The sequence below is a fragment of the Ochotona princeps genome, chromosome 31, assembly GCF_030435755.1.
Source record: "Ochotona princeps isolate mOchPri1 chromosome 31, mOchPri1.hap1, whole genome shotgun sequence".
NCBI classification, from domain to species: Eukaryota; Metazoa; Chordata; class Mammalia; order Lagomorpha; family Ochotonidae; genus Ochotona; species Ochotona princeps.
Genome location: NC_080862.1, coordinates 11842247 through 11868642, shown reverse-complemented (window position 1 = coordinate 11868642; position 26396 = coordinate 11842247).

The window sequence follows — 26396 nt, the reverse complement described above, 5'->3', positions numbered from 1 at the left end:
CAGGAGTCTTTGGGGGAGCTTGAAAGAAAGTCGTTGTTCTCAAAAGGAGCAGAGATGGGCATTGGTTAGTATCCCTGCACGCTCATGTCAGCGAGTCTGGGGTCAGCCTCTGATTTCAGCTTTCTGCTAGTACACACCATGGATCACTGTGGTGATGGCTTAAGGAGTGTTATAAGCGGAACATCTGTTGAGTTTCTTGTTCCTGGTGTCAGCCGTTGTTCAATGTCTGCCATGTGGACACTTGCAGGTTTATTGGTAGATGGCAGTCTCTTCCTATAAACATATCTAGTAAATAGTCTAGGAAAAAGAATGCATGCAGATGCTGTCCCATTTTCCCTCCCTTGTTCCTTTGATAGAGAACACGCAGGAGGATTTGCTGTAGCTCTGGTGGCCAACTCACCTCCAAAGATGGACAGATAAGAAAGCTGCAAGGGCAGCAGCACTGACTTAATTGCCAGGAAACTAAAGCCAAGAGCTGCTGACTGCCAGAACTCACCCGCAAGAAAGTCGAGTGATTAGTGCTTAAGTCCTTGTTCCTCAGGCTTCTGTTACGTACAGCCGGAAACATCATTGCTTGATACCGAAGTTGACCAGATCTCCTGCTGGAGTGTAAGGGTCAGAATTGATTTTGGAACTCTGCTTGTGTAGAAGATATGGCTTCAATATTCAAGTGATCAAATGTAAACTCTAACAATTTAAAGATAGGTAAACCGAGGTTTGAGAAAAGACAGTGATTTGCTCCCACGCTTCTGTGATGCAGCAGGGACCATTGGAGTTAGGGATGGAAAGTCTAGAATTTTCCTAATTCATGGCTCTCTAACTTTGTCTCCTTTCCAGCTTGTTTTTGGTCAGTAGATTGAGTTTTACCTCCAGTTGCACACCACTGAGTAGAAGGCATTTCCAACAACCAGAAATTATACATCATTCTCATTCTTCTTTTCAGTCAGGAAGCCGTTGTGACATTTGGGGCAAGAATACCAAGAAACAATCATTTCTGTTAAATACTTCTCAGGTAGTTGGACAAAAATCTAAGCACTGTTGGTGGTCAGGTCTTACTCCCTTGTACTTTCTTTTAAAAATATCTTTCACACCACAAGCTAGCTCATACTGTTCTGGAGAATTCATTCTTAGAAGCCAATCTGTTGAAGAAAAATGACCAATAAATAACATTGGTCAGAAATTATCAAATTGCTAAAAGAATAAATACAGTAGTTAGAAAAAAATGTTCCCCTCTAATTAAGTTTCCATGGTGGCCTCAACAAAGTTGCATTGTATTGACCCTTAATTTGGTCCCCAAAGTGCTAGGGAAAATTCCTATGCTACTCAACTGTCAGAGCAAAAGTAATAGAAATCATTAATAGGGCTAATAAAGAAGACATTAGGGTTTGTATCACTACTCTGGGATATTGTTTCTAATGATACAATGCTTTACTAAACCCCGACCATTATCCTTATCACAAAGAAAAAATGTCTACATTTTAACACTGCCGCTGGGACCTATGCTACAGGTACAATTGCAAAAATGAATGAGGTCTCAAGAATTTGGAAGTAATGAGATTGGAGCAGAGAGAGGAAAGCAGTGTGCACACTATAGATTCAGAGCCAGTGTGTGCACAAACACCTTAAGAATAGTTCCAAGCCAAGAAGCCTAAATTGCTGAAAACACTAAGATATCCACACATCCTGCGAAGTCCATCAGGAGAGATGGCTTTGAATGCAAGCATGGACACAAAGAGCTGTAACGACAACTGCTGTGTGGCTCAGTTAGATGTGAGGAAAGAAATCGTATCCAGACTTCCAATGTTAGAATTCCACTGACATCCGCATGAATGGAGATAAAGATCTCAGACTCATTTAGCCTGAGATTTTTTTGACATGGAAATCACCTCTCTTCCCTGGTTCTGATTTGATCCTCAGTAATTGACTCTTTGATAGTAAGATGGCCATGGGATTGGCCACCATGCAGAAAATGGGCAGAAGTACTTATTTCAGTTCACAAAACAGGCATGCACATACACCAGTTAGCAAATAAGGCTTCTGGTTTTCTAGCTGTTTATCAATAACTACTTGATTTTCTCGGGTAAATGTGCCCCTTAAACTACATCACATTTCAGTGCATCAAAACTTAGTTTTATATTCCTGGGAGGGTAAGAGTTGGCTTGCACTTTGGCAAGCAGCATGGTAAGGCAAGCTTATAGGGAGAGCTGATATTTCAGTTCTGCAATCCGTGGATGAAGACTAAAGACCCCAAAATCATGATAGGGTCAACTCTTATAATCCCTGCTGAAGTCTCACGGAGTATTAACATTCCAGTCCTCAGAAGGCATGCTGTCATCTCTCATGTTAGAACGCTACATTTGCAAATTGTATGCATACGTCGGGAGTTGAAGGAACTTCCAGTCTGTCCTCTTGCCTTAAATTAAATCACCAACCTCTTTTCTTCATCAAGAAGCCCCTGAAACCAGATGCCATTTCTTGCATTTCATGTTGAAGAAATACACTCTGGAAGTATCTGTTGAAAGCTGAAAGCTTGAAATTTTCTTACGGAAGCCTACTCTTGCCAGCAATGGAGAAGGACGAAGAAACTTCTGGAGATGAGGCTTTTTGCACCATACACACGGAAGCATGGGTGAGACCAAGGGACAAGAGGAGCTAGTCCAGGAATTGTGCTGTGAACAAGAAGCAATGAAGTTAATGTGTGGTTTCTGGAGCAGCAGTTACAGGCTCATCCATTCGCTTAAGTCACTTTCATGGCTAGAGGGGAGAGCTAAACCATTTATGATCGCAAGCCCCTTCCCTAGGAGTAGCCTACTGATAAAGATGCCTCCTTCTCATATTAGGATACCTCAGTACAATCCCCACCTCAAGGCCTTAACTCCACCTCCCAGCTAAGGCAGGCTCTGGAAAGCGGCAGAGACACATTGAATAACTGAATTTCTATCACCCACCCAGATGGGAAGCATGGGTTGCATTTCTGGTTTCTGGATTTGGCCCAGCCTATGCCTAGCTGTGATGGATATTTGTGAAATGAACCACTAAATGAAAGTTCTGTTTGCATCTGTATCTTAAATAAAAATATAAAATTAAATCAAGTCCTTTCCAATGCTCGCATGTTATGACACCAGGAAAAAGGAGAAGGAAAATACTAGCTAGACAAAATCCTTGGCTTTGAACCTTTTCCACAAGAGAAGTTCTCAAACCCCCAGGAGTCTGGAAAACCTTGGACCAGTTCTTCCTAATCCTTACCCATAACCATTCATTCCTGTTTAAATCATACTTTCATGTCCACTGTAAAGTTTGTGAGTGGGGAAGGTGATGACTAATATATATCACTTAGGAAGTGCAGCTCTTGTGGTCTGCCACTTGCTTTAGGCTGAGGGAGCATCTCCCTTTAGAGAATGGTTGAGGCTGGCTGTCCCTGAGCACACTGCAACATCACTCAACAGCAAGCATCTATTGAGAATGATGCTGTTGGATGCTGTGAGAAGGAAAAAAAAAATGAGACATATGGTGATTGTGAGAAGTTATGGAGAACTGAGAAGTCTCAATAAAAAACTGGGGCAGAGAATCTTTGCTGACAGACCCTATGGTGTTAAGCATCTTCTCCCTGTGTTGTCCCTACAGGGTTTACCTACAAAGCTAATAGCAGAATTTTCTACAGCAATCTTGGTATAAGAAATATGCCAACTCCAAATAGCAGAGATGATAGCCAAGCTAGCTTTGTCAGTAAAGAAACACAGGAGGAGGAAGTGGTGTTACTAGGTAAATCATTTTGGTGCCAACAGTTTTTGAAACTCAGGTGTTTTTTTTTTTCTTCTGATAATAGATCTTCCTCTCTATCTCCTCTTCTCTGCATCTCTGATTTTCCAATTAAAAAAATAAATCTTCAAAAAAAAAAAAAAAAAAGAAAGAAAGAAATGGCTAAAGTACTTGGGTTCTTGACACCCATGGGTTCTTGACTTCATTCTGACCCTTGCTTGGCTTTTGTAAACATTTGGGGGAACAAGCCAGTGGATGGATATTCTCCTCTTGCCTTTTCTCTGTGCGTACATCTTTGCCTTTCAAATAAAATAAATTTTAAAAATATGCCAACTCCATAGATCAGCAGAAACACGTATTTCATAATCATTTTCCTCCCAGCATTTAGTGTCTAAAAGGGAATCAAACAGGGATCTCAGAAGTACAATGAACTTGACCAGGACAAACCCTGTGCCAAATAAGCAGAGCAGCATCACATGTACAGAAACACAAATATATGTACATGTATTTAAGAGAACAACACGTGCTTAGAGTAAAGCAATTTTCCCAGCATGGGAAGAAATAATTTCTCAGCATGAAAAGCAAACAAGACTACTGTGAGATTCTCTTTCAGGAACAAAGCTGTCAGATAACAGGTATAACAATCTCCTGGATCTTAAGAGAGAGAACTGAGATGCCTGGAATGTGGGAGTTTTCTGGGATTATGCAAGCCATCACTCATGAGGCCATCTGGTCAACCAATGCCTTTTTGGCCCACACTGACTATCCCTACGTTGATGGGAAATCCTTTTACAGATTCTGTTACTGCTCCATGCAGGAATCTGTAATAGCAAAAGCATAGCAATACAGAATGGGACACAATGGCAACCTACAGATTGAAGGGGATGGCTTTCATTTTGCAAGGGCAGATGACTACCCACTATATCCAAAGCGCATGTGGCAGAGGGAAGAAAGGGGAATAGGTTCTTTGCTTGCAGGATTCAATGAATGGGCAGAGATGCTTTGCCAGCAGTTGAATAGCTCCAGATACTTGGCACACCTCTGCCAGACTAATCTCTAAGAGGGCATGGAAAAAATAATAGAATACAGGTTTTAATTTAGGAGGAGATTTTAGGACGTATGAAGCTGAAAAATTAAAAAGTGATTAGGTTGTGCACTTTAATCCTTTTAACACACACATATATATATAAAACTTTCTCACAAAAATGTATAATTAAAATTTATCAGGTGCTTCCTATCCAGGTATTTTAGGAAAAATATTATTCCTCTGGCACCTTGAAATTTAAGAAAGCAAGCTCAACTCAAGATACTTTTTTTAAGATTTATTTATTTTTATTCGAAAGGCAGATATACAGAGAGCAGGAGAGACAGAGAGGAAGATCTTCTGTCCAATGATTCACTCCCCAAGTAGCTGCAACAGTTGGAGCTGAGCCATTCCGATGCCTGAAGCCAGGAGCTTCCTCCAGGTCTCCCACGCGGGTTGCAGGGTCCCAAAGCTTTGGGCCGTCCTTGACTGCATTCCCAGGCCACAGGCAGGGAGCTGGATGGGAAGCAGGGCCACCAAAAGTAGAACCGGCGCCCATATAGGCAAGAACTTTAACTGCTACGTACCAGGCCGAAGATACTTTGCTTTGTTTTAATGTGGTCATGTGAATATATGAGCTTTTCCTGAATGTATGCGCTTTTCCTGAATATATGAGCTTTTCCTGAATATATGAGCTTTTCCTGGTACTGATTACAAGATGTGAATCATTATTTCACTTACCTGGGGTTTTGTCCTGGCTTAAAAAATTGACAGCCCTGGGGCCCAGTATCCTCAGAGGTCTATTGTAAATATCATAATTATCAGCTGCAATAACTAGACTCTTCTTGATTGCCCATCATTCAAACCCAGCATTTTGAATCTTTCCCCCTCTCTGGATGTAATCCTAATGGAGGAAAAAAAAAACACGAAAAATATGTAAAGTTGCTTTCAAAAGGCCCTTTTTGGTAGGTTCCATTCTATTCTTCAACAATAATTCACATTTTCGGTCTGAAGACATCTCAAAGTATCCCTCTCAATATAATGCTTGCCTTGACAATAGTATAATAGGGTTATGAATGAAAGATAATACATCCAGCATTCCATCCTTGTGTGATCCTGATCATGCTAACTAAAAAGCCTTTACGTAAATACTCAACTCTAAAAACAAATCCAACAACTGTGTTCCTTGATTCATTGATTTTAGAAATTATTCATTGACTCTTACTTAAGAAGAGATTTAATTTTCACTACCCTTTTTTTACTACTACCAAATGTTCATATTCGCAATCACTTCTAATAGTATTTGGTAATGCTAAGTAATGTACTAGGATACTTTATATGTCTTAATTCATGAATATCCTATATTTTTCTTTACCTTCCACATGTATGATGGAAATATTTTTGCCCGGTTCTTCCCTGTCTTCTGAACCCCCTTGTATTTGTATTATATGCTAGAATCATAATTATAGTAGGTCTTTCTATGCTAAAGGATTTCTATTTAGACATAAGAGAGTGAGCAGTGTTGCTAATGATTTGTTCATTTACAGCCAAGTATGTTCTAGGATGACATTGGCTTTCTGTATGTATGTGAATAGATGACAGTTCCATCAGACAAGCAAGAGTGACCACAGCCTGGGTCCACTGGGAACTATTCAGACATAGGATGTGCCCCAAATCATACCACGTTAGAGTTTGTTTGATCTTTAGATCACTGCTTTCCTATAAGGATTTTTGTTCTTCCTGGAGTTAGCAATTATGCTTTCTATATGTATTTTCATATTCCTAGGGTCTAATCATTACATTATTTTAAAGAAGAAATGTATGGTTTCTTTGCCACGTTCCTTATACTTTCCCTATTGATGCTTAGAAATCATTCATTTGTTCTGAATGATATCCCTGAGGCTCATGGACTTTCTGTATAAATCCACTGCTCTCAAGATCCATTGAAAGAAACAATTCTTATTCTAAGATTTCATTTCTCTGGACTCCATCACATTAAAAGCCCGGTCAGAAAAATAGAAACCACTCTACATAATTAAACCACAGGAGTAACTCTGAGTAATTCATCACAAAAGGACTCATAGAGCAAAATGTGGTAGGTGTTACAGCCAAGCGACAATAACTGCAGTAAGCCAATCCCATCCTTGGGAATTCATGAACCCACCGTCTGCTTCCCAGCCAAGAAGCCCAGGGCCTCCAACCACTGGATGCTGCAAGGACACATAATTCCTGGAATGCTGTCAGAAATCGTACCAGTGTGGCTACTAAGATGGTATTAAAAGTTACTGAAGCTGCTGACAGAATCAGTAGGTCTTCGACCTCCCTTCCACAGTCTTATTCTATTTGAATCCTTCTGTCAGATGAATGAATCCAAATATTAAGTTGGCATTTGTATCTAGGAATGGTGGTTGGAGGGTACCAGCCCCAGGAGTGAGAGAAGAATCCAAAAGACTAGCGTGGTGCAGAGTTCCAGCAACAATGCACAGACAGACTCTTAGATTGGTTCCACCATTTTTTTGGAACTTACATCTCTCTTTTTTTATTCCTTTTTTAATCATCAACTATTGCCTCAGAAAGGAATTCTGGAAGGTGAAGATGCTGAATCTTTGTCCTCCTCTTTCATAATTTGGCTAAGTATAGAATTCTAGGTTTAAAACCATTTTCATGGAAAATTGGGAAGCATGGCTGTATTGTCTTCTAGAAGCCTCTCTAGCAGGTCACATGGTTAATAACAAACCACCAGTTGGCTTCTTACTCCGGAGTTTTTAACTGTTTTTCTTCTCTGGAGACCAAAACAGCACAAACCATAAGTCCTTCCAAATCAAGTCCCCCTTAAACATCGTCTTACACAAGCCTTATCACCCCCGGCCCGCAGTTAGAGCAGTAGCTGCCCGACTGCCCTCCATTGACCCTTCCTGGTTCCTACCCTAGGAATCTATATCCACAGAAAGCCTAAGTCCTCATTTGAAAATGTCAGTCAGTTAAGGTCATCCTCCTAAATTAAGCTGATTTGAAAACTTACGATATAGTTGAGCATTTGCTCCCTCACGAGTCGCCTCCAAACTCAATGGTCAGAAGCAACAAATACTCCTCACACATATTTTTTGAGTGAGGAGTTGACAGAAAATTGCTCTGGAATGATCTGGTTAATGTGGCCTGAAATGGTCTGAGATGATGTCATTCACACACCTGGCCATTGAGAGACAAGCTGGCCTGAAGGGGAAAGGTTGTGTCTGGATTGAGAGAGCCTACTGTTTATTCCCTGTACCATTGCATTGTCTGGTTGGATTGTCTTCGCCTGGCAGTCTCAGGGCTCCTGAGACCTCTAACAGGGGCAAGACCCAACAGACAAGTGTTCTGCACCTTTCTCCTGTCATCCTTGTCCCATTGGCTAACACAAATAACTTGTACACAATTCTCCTGGTCAAAGAAGTATGCAGCAAAGATCCATGCACATCTATGTTACAGATGCATCAAAACAACATTCTATCCATGAAGGGATCTTTTTCCAAACATTTTTTATTTCATTTGCTTTGATAACCCATTATTGCCTTGTCTACGATGTTAGGACCCAGTGCCAAAGACTCCAGTACAACATTGGAAGTAGTCTGTGAGTTTCAGAGGCCATTGGAGTCAGGCAGCCACCCACAAGCAAACTCTCTGAGTACAACATTGGAAGATACCTTTCTGAATTGCAAAAGAAACTCAGACACGTACTGAAAGAGCTCACCACCTCACATTTTACAAAAACCAGCAAATCCACATTTGGATCAACTAGTTGAATTTCAGAAATCAAGAAGAAAAGTTCTTTCAGTATAAAGAAGGTTAAAAAAAAAAAGACAGGAATAATCGAAGGAGAAAGATCCTAGGCTGACTTCACAGCTCTCTGAAATAGTATGTACATGAATTCATAGGAGTAATATCTCTACTTCCCAAAAGTGGCATCCTAAGCCTCCTTCTCGTATTATCCTGGCCTTCAAAGAGAACTGTCCTCAGATTTACAATGGTTTTCTTTTAGAAAACAAGTTGAGTAAAAACTCTGATTCGTAAATGATTAAATTCCTATAAGAATTCTGGAATGCAGAATTCAGAGCACAAAATTTGGAAAGTTCTACTTGCCTTTTGAGCCGTGGTACACAGGAATTCAGTTAGAGCCTATCTTTCCAGGTCAATTCTACAGCTGGGGGCAAAGGTTTGATCCTGAATCCATCTGCTCTCCTGATTCAACTTTTCTGTCTTTCTGGTTCTGCTCTTTTGTCCAGAAGCAGAAACATTTTTTTTTTGTCATATTCTTCCATCTACCCTCCAGAGAAGTACAGTATGCTTAGTGGTTGCTTAGAGCAAGCAGTACAGCCCTTTCAAAATGGCTAAACTGTTTACCTGATGTAAACCTAGCTAGGATGATTAATTAACCACTTGCTTCCTGCCACACTAAAGCAGGATTGCATTTATCCATCCATCCATCCATCCATCCACTAATTCATGTATTGGCTTACTTATCCATGAGTCCGATGCCTCTGTGAGCCAGAGGCTCTTTAACATACTGAAGATGAAATTATACAAATAACTTTCAAAAGCCCACCCCCTTCTAAGGTTGTGAATATGCATGAGATAAGAAAAATAGCTCAAAGTGCATTTGTGTTGCTAATGATTTCATCAAAGATGGAGTCTCTGCTTTTAAAACATATGTGGAATGACCTGGGTCATCAGAGGTGTTGATTGGGAAATATCTTCTAAGATGCATGAATGTTCTGATATAAAAAAAAATGTATCAACAATGACAATGAGAAAACACACTAAATACTGAAAGTGGTTACTTCTTGGGAGTGGGAAAACAGTTGATTGTTTTTCTTTTTCTGCACTCATTTGTATAATTGTGTATCAGGGGAAGTGACAGTAACTCCTGGTATAGGCAAGGAGAAATCGGTGGCTGTCTCAGAGCAGGTACCGTTTTCTTGTCCTTATGACACAACACTGATGTTCCTCCTGGTGGGGTATCATTTCTTCAGGTGTGTTTCTGGATCTGACCCTCTCTGTTTTGGGACACTGGTATCTCCAGTCTGTGAACCACAATCTTTTCCTGGGAATTGTACCCAGGCAATGGAAGGGGACATCTTTTCTGTTTCTGGAACTTGAAACAGGTTCTTCCGGTATCATTTTCCTGTCACTCACAGAGAGCTTGGAGAGCCATCCACGGATCCCACCAACCGCTGCACCCAGCCCCAAACTGTGTGTCTTCAGATTCTGCTCTGTGCATGCCGTTCATCCAGATGTGGCTCCCCAAAGGCCAGCCACCTCTGGATTTCATGAGTGATAGTCTCATTCTTCATTCCACTCAGGAGAAAGAAGATTAGCAAATCCTCATGTGTAGTGAGTTGATGCACATAGATTGACCATGGGTAACAACATCACCCTGTTGACCATTGTGTGGTCTCCATACGCTGCTGGCCGATGAAGGACCCTGGTCAGATGCTGGTTGTTCTTTGGGAGCAACTTTTCCACCCCTTGTGGCCTGAACTCGGTCCCTTCTGAGCACAAGCTTGTAGTTCATAACACTGCCAGGTTATCTTCAGCCCTAATGGAGGAAAATTAGGGGGTGACCTTTCCTGAGGAACTGATTTCTTTTCTTTTTAAAAAAATTATTTATTTTTATTGGAAAGTCAGATACACACAGTGAAGGAGAGAAAGATCTTCCATCCACTAAATCACTCCCCAAGTAGCTGCAATGGCTGGAGCTGAGCCGATCTGAAGCCAGGAGCCAGGAGCTTCTTCTAGGTCTCCCATGCAGGTGCAGGGTCCCAAAGCCCTGGGCCATCCTCTACTGCTTTTCTAGGCCACAAGCAGCAAGGTGGAAGGGAAGTGGAGCTGCTGGGATACAAACCAGTGCCCATGTGGGATTCTGGCACATGCAAGGTGAGGACTTTATTCACCAGGCTACCGTGCCAGACCTGGGGCTCTTTTATTTTCAAAGCACACTTGCTGGCACAAATGTGATGCTTGGTAACAGAAGTGTTTGCTAGAGGGACTTAACAACATTCAGGATTAATGCTAAGACCACAGCCACATGGCAGCACTTGTCCAAATACTGGGACACAGATACATGCTATCTTGTAGCTCTGTCATCTTCAACACCAAGGTTAACTTGGACAGGAAAAAAAAAAAGAATGCGGGGAATCACCTGTGGAATGACTTAATAGTCTAGACACATAACAGACATATGTCACTGGCTTCCACAAGCCACTGCTGGCTGCGGTCTGGCCATATACCCAAAGACAACAGAGGCTGGAAATGTAGACAGTTGTGCTACATCTCCCTTATAGTGGATGGAGTAAATAGACTCTGGTGAGTATAAAACAGTTTAGCTGCAGATTAGAAAATTGTATTTAAATGTAAACAGCAACCAAGGCTCTATCCTTCCTCATGCTCACTCCCCAAATGGCTGCAACAGCCATGGTTAGTCAAGGCCAAATCCAGGATCACAGATATCCAGATGGATATCCCATGTGAGTGTCAGGGGCCCAAGCTTTTAGATCATTCTTCCATCACTTTCCTAGGCTCATTAGCAGGGAGCAGAGCTGCCAGACCTTGAGCTGGCACTCCAATAGAGAGTGTTGGCGTTAGAGGCAACAGCTCATCTCACCAGGAAGCAGGCTCCTCGCTTTCCTTTCTGAGTGTACAGGACCATCCTAGATAAATAAACCTGCCTGTGAAGACCTGATCTACAAAATATGTACCGTTCAGCAAACGCTTGAAATAGCAAAAGACTCTGCAACTGTCTAATCATTAAGAACAGTTAAATATTGAAATGTCCTCAAAGATTCGTGAAAAATGCTAATTCTGAAAAACTATATATGCATGGATTTTGATAATTTGGGAGGCAACAAATGAGTGTCTCTGAATTTTATTTTCTACAAAGTTTTGGAAGAGCCTCATGATATAATAAATCCATGGTAGGAAAAGAAAAAATGTAACCAACAGGTGCAATGTTCGCCATCTTTCTGATTCTTAAACACAAGAATTCAGCCTCTACTGAAGCAAAATTCTGCTCAAATATCTCCACTGACTTTCCTGTCTTCATCATTTTTCCCCTCATTCTTTAAAACAAATATCTATTTATTTTATTGGAATGCCAGATGTCCAGAGAGAAGAAGAGACAAGGGTCTTTTCATCTTCTGCAAATGGCTGCAACATTCAGAGCTGAACCAATCCCAAGGCAGGTGTAAGGTCCTAAGGTGTGGGTCATCCTATGCCGCTTTCCCAGGCCATAAGCAGGGAGTTCGGTTGGAAGGGGAGCAGCCGGGATACAAACTGACACTCATACGGGATGCCAGCTCAGCTCCTGCAGGTAAAGAATCAGCCAACCGAGCCATTGGGCCACTCCCAGTAACCTCCCCATTCTTAAAGATGCTTTTGTGAGATGAATTGCTGAGTTGGGAAGGAGAGGTTTGTATCTAAAGCAGTAGAAAAAGACTTGCCTAGAAACATGGAGAAACTGCCTGGAGAAAGAGAAAATATTATACTTGTGAAGGTAAGAGGGTGGAGGAGAAGATGCAGAGAGAGAAACAGGTGAGAACTTTGAGCTGCGTGTAACTGCCTTTAAGCTCACCCGTTCAAGGCAACTCACTATGGCTATACTCCACCTTTTACAACACTCGCTGTGCCTTCTCCATGGGACTAATATCTCTTGAACATCTGTGGATCTCTCACAATGTTACACTGTTCAGAATACATTACTTGCGCTTTTTTTTTTTCGCAATGGTCATGAAGGCATCTCCATGTCCAAGAAAAAAAAATGGCTTTATTGGGTCACAAGGATCAGATCATGCATCTGAATGATAAGATGGTGTGCAAAAACTAGGTTTTAAGAAGTTTTGAAAGTCTGCATCTTATTCCATTTGATCTTTTTCCATGAAGCTTTGTTTTTCTCCCTGAAAAATGGCAATATCTAACATGATGAAAAGCTATGTGCAGAAAAGAGAAAGGGAAGAAATAAAAAATGACGATCGGGCCCAGTGCGATAGCGTAGTGGTCAAGGTCCTCACCTTGCAAGAGCCGAGATCCCATATGGTCTCTGGTTCTAATCCCGGTGGCCCTGCTTCCCATCCAGCTCCCGGCCTGTGACCTGGGAGGGCAGTCAAGGACTGCCCAAAGCCTTGGGACCCTGCACCCACGTGGGAGACCCGGAAGAGCTCCTGGCTTCTGGCTTCAGACTGGTTCAGCTCTAGCCGTTGCGGTCACTTAGGGAGTGAACCATCGGACGAAAGATCTTCCTCTCTGTCTCTCCTCCTGTCTGTATATCTGCCTTTCCAATAAAAATAAATAAACCTTTAAAAAAAAAAAAAAAGAATGATGATCAAGGTATTTGTAATATTCCGCAAATATTCATTGAGCTAGGGGTATAGCAGTGAGCAAGACAGAACTGATAGAGCCAGCATTCTAATGGGAGTAAGACAAAGGATCAAAGAAAAAGTAACAGATAATGATAGTGGATCTGGAATGGAGAGATGGTAGGATAAAAGGGAGATTAAATAGATGTTCCGGGGGCCCCAGCATGATAGCGTAGGAGCTAAATCCTCACCTTGCACGTGCCAGCATCCCATAGGGGCACTGGTTCTTGTCCAAACTGACCCACTTCCCTTCCAGTTCCCTGCTTGTGGGCTAGGAAAGCAGTAGAGGATCTCTCAAAACCTCGGAACTCTTTCCCCATGTTGGAGACCCAGAAGAAGCCCTGGCTCCTGGTTTTGGATCAGCTCAGCTCCAACTGTTTCAGCCACTTGGGGAGTGAACCAGCAGACAAAAGATCTTTCTCTCTGTCTTTCCTTCCCTGTAAATCTACCTTTCCAATAAAAATAAACCAATATTTAAATAAATAGATGGATAAATAAACAGATGTTCGTAGAAGGCACCTCTACAGAGTAAGATTTTAGCAGAGACCTGAGGATGCTCTGTGTGAAAGATGCTCATGGCAGGTGAAGGGTCCAGCTCCGGGACTGTCTCAGGGAGGAGCAGTTTCACAAAGAAAACATTACGCTGAGGAAGTAGGAGGAGACAGACTGGCTAAGGTGCAGGAGACTGTGTTGGCTGCCCTCAATGAGCCAGGGAAAGAGCAGCTACTGGAGGTGCCTTGGCACAGCAGCACGGGTTTGGAGACCACGCCAGGGATTTGGGATTGCGTTCAAACACAATAGGACCTTTCAGGGCCATCTTGATCAGACACATGATCTTTATCATGTGCTGCAAAAATTTGTCAAAGAGCCCGACGCAATAGCTCAGTGGCTAAATCCTTATCTTGCATGCGCTGGGATCCCATATAGGTGCTGGTTCTGATCCCGGCAGCTCTGCTTCCCATCCAGCTCCCTGTTTGTGGACTGAGAAAGCAGTTGAGCATGGCCCAAAACCTTGGGACCCTGCACCCACATGGGAGACTTGGAAGAGGCTCCAGGCTCCTGGCTTCGGATTGGCTCAGCTCCAGCCATTGCGGCCACTTGGGGAGTGAATTATCAGATGGAAGATCTTCCTTTCTGTCTCCCCTCCTCCTCTCTGTATATCTGACTTTCCAATAAAAATAAATTAATCTTTTTTAAAAATCAGGGATAACCAAAGCAACCTGAAATTCAAACTTGTTTGTATTTTGTGGTGCCCATGCCACTCCGCTTAAAAAATCTTTAGTGTACAACTTCCATTTCAAGATTCAAAACAAACAAACAAACACCCAGCCCCATTGTCTAGATCTGCGTGTTTGCCTGTTTTCCTCCTGGGTTCCCAGGTGACTTCTCCTTAGCCATCAGCATATTCTTCATATACTCCATCCCTTCGCCAAATACTTGGAAACAGGAGTGTTTTGCATTTGGGCTATTTTTCCATACTTGGGAATATTTGCATGTACCTAATGAGATATCTTGGGGATGAGACTCAAGCGCAAACAGAAAAATAATTTATATTTCATATATAGCTACTACACATCGCCTAAAGGTAATTTTGTACAGTGTTTTCAGTGTACCTGTATGGTGATTGAGACCTGTCACTTGAGATCAGTGGAATTTTCCACATGGTACATTGTGTCAACTCAAAAAGTGTCATAATTGGGAGCATTGGGGGTTTTCAATGAGCAATAAGCATGACTCAGATAACACTTACTGGCTATGGCACTACCACTCTGCAAAGTTTACATTTGGGTTTGCAGGTCAGGAATTAACCTGTATGACTTTATTCCTAAATCTAATTTCATCTGTGTTTCTGTGAGTCAGAAATTTATTCATACTCCTTTATTGCTTTAGCCAGGTTTTTTTTCACAGATACCAGTTCTCCTTTGTCTGATTGTAACTTGGAGGCCATTTGCACCCACTGAAGGAGTTCTTCTATAGCCAGCAGGTGGCCATAGGGAGTGTGAAAGAAAGGAGTACCTTCAAACCACAGCAGATCTACTTGTATGAACCCAAAACTAAGTAAGATTCCATTTTTTAGGGTGAATGAATCAAGGAAAAGGTGTCAGAATGAACTACCCACTATCTGAGTGGTTTATGAATGTATTAGCATTCATTAATACATACATGAATATGTTTTCCATTAATTTGTGTTATTGAAAGGGATGTGGGCCACCTGTCTGCCTAAGGGCATCCAGGAAGCGTTCCCAGGATTTTTCCCAATAGCCACGAACTAACATGTTCACCCCTATGCTCTATGTCCATGTTGGCACAAGAGATATTTCGGCAAGTCAGTTAGATGAAGACTTATTTACAATTGAAAAGGCCAAGACAAAAAAAAATGATGACATCAGTCATTTTTCTATTTAATTCAGCGTATAATAACCTAGGATAAACAGTTGGTGCCTACTCTATGCACTGCCCAGCAGTGACTATATAGTGATGAAGCAAGCAGGGAGAAGCAACTCTAGTATGCTGCTTGCTTCTTCAAGTCTCACTCACTTGACACACCTTACTTTATTTAGACCCTTAACAATGACCGTCAAGTTTAGTCCATTAAAATCAGACCATCCCTCAAAGGAAATCGCAGGGAGCTTCGTATATCCAAGCGCTGGAATCAGAACGTGCGTGAAGACAAGTTTTACTGCGGAAGTTCTGCATGAAGAGAAGCTTTGCCTGCAGTTACAGGAAGAGACCTCATGTTGAACAGCCTGGTCCTCCGAGATCCTCTCCACAAACGACAGGAAAAGGCAGAGACTGCCAGAACCTGGGCAAAGCAGGGAAATGAAAAGCAGAAAGGAGGCTAGTGGAAAAGTACTGGAAGACAGAAAACAGAGCAGAGGAAATGAGCTGCAAAGAAGGAATGAGGAAAAGAAGCAACCCCTAAATAAAGGAGAAATGGCTTCTCCAGAGAGAGAGAGAGCGCGTAAAAATTTAAAAATCTGATTATCGTAACATCCAAAGAGGTAACGACTATGGAAGCATAAAGGGATTCCACGTGTTCGATGTCTTCTGCAAAGGCCTCTGCCAGCCCATGGGTTGGAGGACAGTAGCATAAAGATCTCTGCCGTCACAGGCAGTCCCATGAGCACAGAGCTTTGGCATGGATGGTGCGCTTAGCCCTTCCCACTCCCTCCCTCGGGGAACATGCTACAGAACCCTGCTGTGGGAGCCTTGCCCTGTCCCTTGCTATGACCTGGCTCCATCAGGGAATCTCCCCCATGTTCTGGTAAGATGTGATCCTTTTTTCATTCCACGTTTCCACAAACTCCTTGGAATACTTGTGCGCATTGCTACCTGATGATGACATCGTAGGTGTCTCCCCGCCCCCCCAGTTGCATCCTTAGGAATCTGACCTACAAAAGGACTTTACTGCATATCCCCTTAACATCGCAAAGTCACACAGCGTGAATCCACTGGAAGGGTGTTAATTGCAAGTTCTTAATTAGCTGCCTATCCAAAAATACCAGGTTAGGGTTGACTAGGGAATGCACTGGTTTTCCTACAGTATTCCTATCTCTGTGGTCCCATGGGCACTAGCTTCATCCCTCTGTGGTCCCATGGGCACCAGCTTCATCCCTCTGTGGTGCCATGGGCACCGGCTTCATCCTCCCAGCTCCACAATCACCACCCTTACAAATGGCAGAACTTCACACTTCCCTACCAAGGGCATCGCTTCTAATAGTTGGCGCAGCAGAAGATGAGAGTTAATTTTCTGGGCGTGCCTGGTAAATGACTCCACTATTCCTACTGGCCCAAACTGGATGGCATGCTTTCCTGAAACCAGTAATGAGGGGCTGAGAATGTGGTTACGTAAACATGACAGACATTCCTAATCCTTGGAGTCGGGTAGAAATCAGTCTCCCAGAAGACAGACCCGCTAAGGAATGGCAGACACTTCAGTGAAAATCAAGGTGATTATCAAAAGGAAGAACTAAAATACTCGCGTGAGCATCCACAGGTCCTCAATAGCAGGTAGGGTGGAGTGTAATGCTGTTATTATTGATTTTTACCTCCTTCCTACCTTCACGGAAGGAACATGTCTTTTGTCCTTCCCTGAACCTGGACTTAAACATGTTCTGTAACATTGCCTGCTTGTGGCCTTAAGTTCAGACAGCTGCCTTGCATTGGCCAGTGAAATATTAGCAGGTATAACGCAAGCAGAGTTGAATGACTTTGTTGCACTTCTACTATCACCATTAAGAACATACATGCAGGGCGCGGCAGCGTGGCCTAGTGGCTAAGGTCCTCGCCTTGATCCCATATGGCCGCTGGTTCTAATCCCGGCAGCTCCACTTCCTCTCTATCTCTCCTCCTCTCAGTATATCTGACTTTGTAATAAAAATAAAAAAATAAATCTAAAAAAAAAAAAAAGAAAGAACATACATGCAATAACCCACTCATCCAACAGGGTGACAGACTTGTGGGACAGTCCTACAGCTTGGAGGCAAGATCAGCCCGGTCAGTGTAAGCCAGCCAGCTTTCACATCACTTGCTGTGGTTATGAGTGCACCTGAGTCAGTTCATTGTAATGGAGCAGGTACATCAGCTTTGGGCGTGTGTGGATTTTCTTACACAACAGCCCAGAGTATTGCTCTCCGCAAGGTTTTTCTCTCCTACTTGGCTGCAGTCTAGCCTGGGTCTCAACTGAAAATGAAGCCTGTCGTTTTAGTCTTAATGTTTGCAGTCTCACAGACTATCCTGCGATTGAAGAGGGCCAAGCCCTTATAAAGCCCTTGGGCCGAGCGGCTTGGGAAGGTGCAGTCACTCCTGCCAGGCATTGCTTGCTAAACCTGCCAGGCACAAGCTTGTAATACGAAATGGCTGCACCTCAAGCCGCCGTCATGTGATTTCTGTATCATAGGAATTTGAGAAACAGATGGCGAACACAGATGACAGCGACGGTTGTACTCCGCGTCTGGGGCAAAGGGGAATCAGTGAGCAAGGGGGCGGGAATCTAGCACATTCTGGAAGAACCCTGGAAGGAGTTAAAATTGCCCAGAGCCTGCCTCTGTCTACAAATACAACCGCGGGTGGCAAGAAGTTAGGGAAGAAAAACACCAAGCCGGCAGTCAGGGGTGGGCGAACAGAGGGCAGAGAGCTGTTCTGCTCCTGAAATGCCGGAGGAGCCTACATTTACACAGTGGCCTTAAAGCACACCAGAAAAGGGGGGGGCAGACAAAGCAACGGTTCACCTGAACTTGACCCTTAACCGCAGGATGTTTTGTGGCTTGAGGATCTAGGAAGAATTCTGAGGAGCTGAACAAAGAGTGCGTGCCCAGGGAAAAGCGGAGACCGAGATCGTTCCAGTAACCACCCCCTATACACCCATGCCCCTACCCTTGGTCACCACGGCATCAGTGCCCTGTTCCCCAGGAGGGCCCTGGACTGCGCAGTCCAGGGCTGGGCATGGTGTCTGCGGCCGTGTCAGATGGCTGCTCCCTCCTTCCATCAAAAAATGTATTTCCCCCGGAGCTGGCGCTGATCGCTCCATCCTGGCACAGCTCCTGAAACGCCGCATCTGTATCCTACACCGAGGTTCCTTGTACTTCATTAATATGCAAGCGGGGCCGTGAAATCACTCCTGCCTCTTGACAGGAGTTCCTTTCTGGAATGCTTCGTTTCTGAAGTGGTGGTCTGGCACCCAGATCTGCCTTGTCTCTTTATCAACTCCAAAGAAAAGGAAAAAAGAAAAAAAAACATGTTTTCTGCAAATCTTCCCTTTCTCCTTTATTTATTTATTTTTCCGGCGACTCCCCACCTCACTCCCAAACCCTTTCCGTGAACACATCAAAGTGAGTCGTGACACGCAGTGCCCTGGAGCTCTTAGCAACATGCTTTTAGGGTTGGGAAATTTCATTTGCTGCCTTATGATGATTACACGAGGGGAGATGAAATGCTGGCTTTCAGGTTTATTTGAGGAAGAGATGCAATAAATGTCGTGGCTTCCCACTGAATGGAACAAATCCATCTGGCCATGTGAGGATATTAAAAATTACATACGTGTGTGTGTGTGTGTGTGTGGCACAGCCTGTATGATGGAGGTGGCGTTTGTGGTCCCAGATGCTGGCAGAGAAGACCTTGGCTGACTTCTTTCAGAAAAATGCTGAATGAAGCTTTTCATTTTATCCAGCTCTGAATGCATTTGATTCCAAAGGAAAAATGAGTTTCCACCCTATCTGAGCAAGCCTGTTGAGCTGGTTCCCCACCCTGACTCCCCCACACTCACACACACACGCCCATGCACATGAGCAACACACAGGCACACACACACACACACACACACACACACACACACACACAAAGGATTCGCCCCAACTAACACAGCTTAGTGCCCGCTAAGCTGAAACCTCCCGGTGTGTCTGCCTGTTGAAGAATTAATGCAATACCCCTTCACCAGAGAGTTCATTTTCCCTAACACTGGCACAGGGCAGAAAGCATCCATGTTTTGTTCTGGCTATTGTGATGTGAGTGTGTGTGTATGACTGTGTCTGTTTTTGCCTGGGGAACTTCTCCATTACCTGGGAGCAGAATGGAAAAGAATAACCTCACCTTGTTCAGGAAACAGAGCCAGCAAGGTGGAGAAGTCACCTTGTGATTCCAGACCCGTGCTCCTCAGTAAGACAGGATGCCCACCACCACCACATGAAACGTGCAATCTCCAGCTCTGTTCAGAGTTCTCACATCACCCATGCAGCTCTTTGTTCAGCACACAGCTGGACCACACAGGTTGTCAGATGCGGGATTTGCACACACTTTGCCCATCAACTCCAGCAGGCCACCTGTCCTAGAAGGTCTATCACCAACCTGAAGGTCAGTTGTAGTCTCTTGTGACCACATGGCTCAGCAGAGCCTGGAGCACAAGGCAGCCTGAGAAGCGCACTTTGCAAGGATATGCATCTAGCCATCCTGGCAAGTTGAGGGAATGTGGCCAAGGGCAAATGAGAAGCGATGGCCCTGTTTTCAATGCTCAAAACCTCACAAAGACTTGGCTTGATAACTGAGATAGAAACCCTTGGATCTAAGGCTAGGTACATGTGCTTATGTTGCCCATGGATACAGACCATATACAGACCCTAGTTTCTTGTGCATGTTACTTTCTTTGGCTTCTCAGGTTACTCCGGAGTGTGTGACTTGCTTTGTCCATGGGAACAGGAGTCAAATTGCCACATGCTTTGTCTGAAGAGAAGCTGTGAGCCGTGTCACAGCTCCATCATGTCCTTGGCCACTAAGTCTGTGATGTTCCAAATTAGATGATCTGATAGTCTAATAATTTAATCTCCAGGTGGGGATGTTGTATTTACTATATGTTTGAGAAATTTGCGGTTGAGCCCATTCTACTGAAAAGATGTCTAGAGTTTAAAGGAGAATATAATTGAAAATACAGCATATTATTTAAGTATTAGTTTATCCCGCGTTTCCAAAATTTCCAGACACCTGATGGCTGTAGGCACATAAAAGAAATGCATTGAAAAAAATGTTTTTGATGAAAATGCTGAAGCCCTCACAAAAGAATCTCTCACAAAAATGTATACAATCAACTCTAAGTTTGAGATGAGTAAATTCTAACGGCACTTAGAAGTGATCTTAGAAAAAAAAGAAAAAGCAACAAAAACAACGTCTGGCCATCTCACTCCCTCGCTTTAAAAGCATCCCTGGTCCCCTGCTGTCTGATTTGAACTGAGTTCCCTGGCACTTTAAAAACAGATTCTTTTACTTGGCATAAAACCTAACCCCCCTTTATCTGTCCAGCTTTATTTTTGCCCACTATATCACATACCCCACAATTTCTCACTATTATTAGTAAGTTGCTTTGCATCATCGGTCATGCCTTTCATGTACCATTCCCTATAAACCAAGCACTTCCTCTCTATCTGGATTCCTCTATCCGTTACTTGCCAAATCCTACTGATCTTTCAAGTCCTGGCTCACCTGTTCATCCTCTATGACGCCTGTCTTAGTGCATGCCTTTTTATTTCTGCTGATGGTCCTCACTACACTTCATTATAACTACGTTGTGCACCTGTCTCTACTTGACTGATCCTTCCTGAGAGCTGCATCTTCATCTTTTCGTGCCGACCACCTGTGATAGAGTCGGCTCTATTCTAAGACCTCTCTGAATATCTGCATACCTTCCCAGTCAGAACTCGGGAGTTACCTATCAAGAATTGCGGGTGTTACATTCTGGGTATTTACTTGTGCTAATTACAGATCATAAATCTCTTAGTACTGAATACGGTTGAATTTGGCCTATTTTATGCATTTACAGTAACAGAGCTAGCGAGAATCAGGGATCAGCCAAAGCCTTTGAGATAAAGATGAGATGTGTTGGGTAGAAAGGGGTTTAGCTAGAAGATCATGAACCTAAGGAGCCTAAAACTAACCCAATTCTTTTTATTCTTTTTATTCAATTGTTCTCGGCTGTGTTTAGGAATAAGTTGTAACGAGCATTCATCATCTTATTGATGGAATATAATAATGCTTGCTGGTAACCAAATAAATGCAAGCTAAATTTCACTTGTATCATTTTACATTTGCTAAAGTCACCACAATAACAGATCCCTGTATCTTTCCAAAGTCATGGAAATGGGCACAACTTTTTGGAAACTGAAGAGGAAACAGAGACCAAGAGACATAGTGGTCTTACTGTTTTGACTCTGTGTTTAAAAAACTAGGAATATACTCAAGGAATTATTTTAATAATACTGAAACACTACCCAGTAATAAGAACCTCAGTGTCCGAGAAGATGAGATAGCATATTAAAGAATGGAATATTCCGCAGTCATTAGATATTATAATTATACTACCTACACAGGAACATGGAAAATATATAATATAAATTGCATATGGTAGAAATCAAAATAGTATGTGTACTGTGACAGCAGTTCTATAAAAACACACTCTTCCAGGAAGGCAGTGGAAAGCAGGCTTTTAAAATGGTTGTGATAGGGTAAGAGAATGGCTCTTCTATTTTTATCAATACCCTTCAAGGTTGCCATAGTATGTTTTTGCCTCCTAAGAGGCAGGTGGAAAGCAAATTCATTCATCAGTGGACCCTGAGAGGGTAAAACAGTTATGTCACAGGCATTTGTGGCCCTGTGTGTGTCTCACCCTGCAGTGGTGGGAATGGGAAGTGGAGTCGAGAAGGCTCTCCCCTGAAGGAAGTCTGTGTCATTTGCAGGAAACAACAGATGGGACCCAGGCTGAGGGAAGAATTCTCCCTCCGTTTGGCTGAAGAGAGAAGGTTCCTTGATTCTTGCTGTCTCCCTGTCATCAGTAAGGGCCCTTTTCTGCACAGCTCTCTGCGGCTGGTCACCAGGTGAAGTGTTTATTTACCCAGAGACTGCTGAGTGCCACGCACTGATATGTGAAACTCAGCGTATTCATTTCACCCAATCCTCAATGCAGTCGGGCAGTGTACCAGCCATAATGCTTTTTATATCTCACCAGGGAAGATTCTAGAACAGGAGGCCCGCTTGCGAAATCCCTTTCTGTTGAGTCATGCCACTGGCCAGACGGAGACGCTGACAAGTGCTTGTTCTCATTACCCGAAGACAGATGGAGAGGAACACACATCCTTGTCTGCCTGCTGTATATGAGCACTCTCCGACACACCTTCCACAGAGCATGTCATCAAAGCATAACATAACCCACCCACTCCCCACCCCCGAAACCCAAAGAGGAAGGTGGTAGGTAGTGAAAGTGCTCCCACTCTAAATCTGAAGGCTGAAGAAGGACTCCACAATTTGTGACTTGACATTTGCTGGTGCAGTCACTGACAGATCACAAGACATTCCACGTCCCCGGCCCCAGTCACAAAGGTCCCCATCACTACCCAGTGCTGTGACAGCCAACAGTGCTCCTATGCTTCCAGATTGTCTCAGGGACAGGAGGGTGCCACCTCCATTAGCGAAGCATTAGGTGATTCATATTCATCATCAATAAATGCTTATCAAGTCCCTTCCTCATGCCAGGCATTTTGTTGGCATGAGAATGGTTTCCTAGGGAAGGCTGACATTTAAAGTGGTGCCACAAGATGCAGCCTGTGCTAAGACAGACCAGCATGCTGTGAGCACACGGAGGAAGGCCACTAATGGGCTCTGGTGACCTGTCACCGTGAAGTGACCCCAAGGAGAGGTCTGGATTTGCTACTCCAAGATCTCCAACCACATTCTCCATCCACGTCTCAACCATTGCCTCACTTCAGGCACCTCATCTCTGCTCACAGAGGCTAGTCTGTCTGTCCTGCCCTCCGCTCTGAATTAATTCAGGTACAACACCCTAGCATGCTTTGCACCCATCAACAAGTTAGGGGGATTCCAATGTTAGCCCCTCTGTGATCTGTGCTGGGAGTCAGCCATGGCTGGATGCATCCAGGGACTTGGGGCAGACAGGCTGCTGGGCTCTATGTTCTAGTTGATTCCAGCTGAGGAAAAGGGTTCAGCAGTGCCTTCTGGTGCCCAGATAATCAAGCTGAGGGCTGGGTTGGTGAGTAGTGAGGAGGCAGAAGAGACCACCTGTGCAATCATTGCTTCTAACATCATCCACCTTCAGCTCCATGAGGACTGCTGAACCCTGAGACTCAACTGGGTCTCAGCATGAACAGATGAAAAGTCTGCTGGAGGACAGTGGGTGCCTGGCTGGAGGCCAGTCCCAGCATGCATCATTTTTCTTGCCTATCTCCAGCCCAGAGGCTGGCCATGAAAGGCAAACACAGACATGCCGAGTCAAACCCAGATACTCCAATACGGCATGCTGGCAGCCCAACCAGTTTCTTAGCTACTATGCCAAATATCCTCTTCCTCACAGTTGACTCTCTTGATTTCCGAGTCTCCTGAACCCAGGGACTTGGGGAAAGTCCGTGAAACTAATTGAAGGTGGGAGTCGAGTGGAATTCTATCTTCTAGGTCTCCCAGGTGTTGTAGGAGCTAATAAATGGAAGATGAACTCCAAAATTCACTCTGAGACTACAACCCTTCCTGTTTTTCCACTTAGGAACTTGCTTTGCCTACTACAGCAATTTGCAATTTCCCAATGCACGTTTATGCATGCCTGTGGCCTTTCTCCCATGGAGTGGTGGGATCTGTGTCCCCTTGAGCTTGGCTGAACCTGCGTGACTGTCCTCCACACAGCAATTCATACAAGTAGCACTATGCGACTTCAAAGGCTGGCGCACCAGAATGCCATGCACTTTCGCCTGGCTCTCTGGAAATCCAGGCCTGGCACTCCCAGAATGCTCAAGCCACAAGGCTAACCATGGAAAAAGAAGTCACAGCTTCCAGCTGGCGGTCAAGATTTAAAAAAAAAAAAAAAAAAAAAAAAAAAGGGCTCTAGAGAATGGTTAGCAGTGATGGGCGAGCCTGTGGGGGATAAAAAAAATGAAACAGGTGCCCCAGTATTCCTACCATTTCCTCATGCTGTGAACACACATCCTCCATGCTCTCCTCCTGGGCCAGGAGGAGATAAATTGCTTTTATCAAAAATTAAAACATAGGGTTGTTTGCTTTCTAAATCCAATGAGTTTGTACCCAAGGATTTGTCTCCTCAGAAAGATTCAACTCATTCTGGCCCTTCTTGGGTGGGAAAAAAAATCACAACTACAGGACAATACTTATATGCCTATATTCTTTTCTAAATGTCTTTCTAAAATATCAAAGCCTTGAAATGAATCTTTTCTCTAAATGCACCACCCTCCCAGGACTAGAAAATGATCCCTTCTCTTGGCCTGATAAGTTGCACTGGGTGAGGGGAGAAAAAGACAGAGGGAACGGGATTTTTGATGTATCACCCGAATCTCCTTCACTTTCCACCTCATTTAATGCGATCCCCCAAAAGATATGTCCTTGTCTCACACTCATTTAAAACAAAGACGCCTCTCGGTAATTTCTCCCAATTTTAAGTTTGCGAAGTAGGAGAAAAGAACTGGTAAGGTCTGCTGTTAAACTAATTTTGCCTATTCTCACCTCATTTCTAAGCCCTGTTATTCTGCAGGCTGCATTTCCACTAGCCATTTTCTCCTGCAACCTGTAGGTTTCCTGCGGAGAGAGGACAATGGGCAAGTTAAGTGAGAGAGGTGATTTACAAGGCTTTTTCCCTCGTTGCTCTAATTTACAGGAAAATTGTCCTTGCATGGGAAGACAAAGCTAACGTTGCACAGCCCGCTTCTTCAGGAGCTCCATTGTTATGGAAGAGAAAATGAATAAACAGAATATATCCTATATTAGTAACACCAAGTATATTCCATGGCAGTAGTCCAGGGAAGCCTCAGATATTACGAAAAACGCAGTTCTTTTGGAACTGAAAGAATATTTCCCTTTATTCGGAGTTTGCAAGTGTTCATTTGTGTCTGTGTCGGATAGGATTGTGTTCTGCCACATACAATAATAGAACACCCCCAAAGAAGCCCTCTTTTGAGAATTGAAAACGGCTGAGTTTGATTGTTTCATGTAAAAGACAGTGAGAAGTGAGCAGTGCAGGGCAGGTGGGGCAGCACTACAAAGAAGCCAGAAACCTGAGCGTCTCCCATCAGTCTCCATTGTCATTCCCGGCACACAGCTTCTGTCCCCCAGGCTGGCGGCTACTGCTCTGGCATCATGTCTGTTAATCCTGCAAACCAGAGAAGGCAAAGGGGAGAAGTACCATCCATCGTGGGGCGTGATACTCAGTCAGCTCCCTGTTAGAGATGTCCCTGGGAAGTCTGATGGCATTCCAGACACACGAGCACTCCCAGCTGCAAGGCATCAGCACCTGCCAAGGCTAGGATATGCTGGGAGTGGATCCCCCGAAGGTTACAGGGGCTGGAAGTTTGGTTCCTGGTGTGCTGAGACTAAGAGGTGGTGGAACCTGTCGCTGCCCTGCAGCGACACTAAAATGACGAGGAATATTCTTGGAGGTCCGGGAAAAACTGGCAAAAGCAGCTGCGTTTTTAAACCTTATCTCCGCTGCTCCTGTCCCCGTCTGTCTAAGCTTTCCTACCCGCTTCTTCACCATCCTTCCTCCCGTTTTCCGCCACCCTTCTTCCCAGTTCTTCCCGTTTCTGTATTCCCCCCATTCCCCACGTAAGAGCCACCAGAATGTCACGAACCAAAAAAGACCTTTATTGCCGAAAGCGAGCTGCTTAAATATAGTTCTTGCACCAATCACTTCTGCACGTGGTCCACAGGGCGCTATCTGATAGGTCAGCAGTCGC